Source organism: Penaeus monodon, chromosome 34 (genome assembly GCF_015228065.2).
Source record: "Penaeus monodon isolate SGIC_2016 chromosome 34, NSTDA_Pmon_1, whole genome shotgun sequence".
In the NCBI taxonomy this organism is placed as follows: Eukaryota; Metazoa; Arthropoda; class Malacostraca; order Decapoda; family Penaeidae; genus Penaeus; species Penaeus monodon.
The window spans coordinates 35220207-35222211 of NC_051419.1; the positions used below are offsets into that span (position 1 = coordinate 35220207).

The 2005-nt window shown below is 33.5% G+C and overlaps 1 protein-coding gene across 1 annotated transcript in view; it reads right to left on the bottom strand.

Moving 5' to 3' along the window:
• Positions 1–2005, bottom strand: part of LOC119594789 (actin-related protein 2-B-like) — a gene marked incomplete at its 5' end in the record, with an annotated part of 10436 nt that overhangs the window by 5645 nt on the left and 2786 nt on the right.

Genomic DNA, 2005 nt, shown 5'->3' on the forward strand with positions numbered 1-2005 from the left:
CACATAAAAGTCTCAACTCATACAATACATACATAAGAAAACTACAGCTTGAGTGGAATACATATACTTTAAAACCTGCAGGAAAACAGAGTCCTTGTACCCATTTGTGACATGTGTGATTTGTAACACCAACCCTCAATTAAAACTTAGGGTATAGATAATCCTTAAACTCTGGGGTATCTGAAGGAGTCAATCTGTATCAATTTGCAGGTTATTTGTTCCTTGCAGCTGCATCTTTCTAACTGAACCTCGACACAGCAAACGGAGTCACATGCAAGCAGCAGAAACTACATTTACAGCTCATGCTGCCTTCATACTGGGACACAGACTGAGAAAAGACAGCAAACAAAAAAGCACCCATGTGATGACTTTCCCCCCAGGATGACAATTTTGAAAAGAGAGAAAATAGATAGTGACAGTAAACATATACAGTTTCTTAGAAAAAAGCTTACATATCAGCCAAAATTATTAGAAACAAGGTCCTTGCACATCATCTTTAACTAGTAGACTTTCAACTAATTCTGGCAATAAACAAGATACAAACACAAACATACATTATCCTTTGTCATATTACAAAAATAGATATTCACATACAATGCACAAATACCACAACAGAGCCTAGTAAGCAGAAAAATTTATATCTACTGCTTTTCCCACATCAAGGTTAGCGAAACGGTTCTCATGCCTTTCAACATACAGTGCCCCTTCACACAATGACAACAAAAGCAAGACATATAAATACATACCAACTACATTAGTGATTCTAGTCTTTCTCTATACCCTTTCTCTAGCACTATTTACTGTTTTCCTCAATCACCCAATCATCCTTAGAAAAATGTCTTTTGAAGCAACCACACTTGAGAATTTTGAATAGAGGGTAACTTTTTTTTCATTTAAGTATTCATAATGATTATTATGACAGCAAACAATTGATATATTGCCCAGATACAGAGTAATATCTACTATGTTATTCCTTTTTGAATCTGTAACAATTAAGGCTTAGTATATTATCACATTTTACATGTAACTCTTCATTGTCAGAAGATAATCTTTGCAATCATTCTGAAGACTAATTTCCAAATCTTTTCTTATGAGAGAGACATACAACAGCATTTACCCTCATATAAATTCCCTTAAACCTCTACAATCTTTCCAGAATAGTTTCCTCTCACCACTTAACTGGACACAAGAGGGGATAAGATCATGCAGAACACCCAGTCATGCATCTCTAAACCTTTTCATCATGCACATCTTAAAAGCTCTGTTAGTTTTTCTCAACATGTCATGATTACTTACAGGAAAATGAGCCCACTCCTTCCAACGCAAGCAGCAGTGCACAAAACAACAGTTATTTGGCATTGGACAAAAGTACACATTGTGCATTTCACACTGATTGAAGAAGTAACGTGATTTAGGACACGGATCAATGGTCACACATATTAATGAATGATTCCCCTAGCGACTCTATACTATAAAGGCTGATCTTGCTATCAAAATAGCTGTTGATGATATATTCTGCAAAATTACCCATAGAACACTCTTGGTGATTTAATAATAAATAATTAAGGTGAAATATTTGTTATTTTTGAAACTATATACACAACCATACACACAGTTCTTAAAACTCACATGGTTAAATGACTTTAATTATATGAGAAAACCAGTGTAAAAAAAAAAAAAACATCTTCTGGTAATATACTACCAACATCATAAATACTATGAAACTTCAAAGCCTGATTACCCAAGAGACAATAAAGATTAAATGCCTGAAGTTTGAATATCAGATCAAAATCAACTTCTATGATAAAGTATATAATACTGAATGCTACTTTGTCAAATATGATTTTTGTGTAGAAAAAATTCTCTAGGATTGTTTGACAGACAGGAAAATAAAACAAGACAAAACAACAAAAAGAACATTAAACATGGTCAAATACTAAGCTGAGTAACACTCAAGTTTAGAAAACTGTCATCAGGAAATAAACAACTAAGAAAAGAAAAGAAA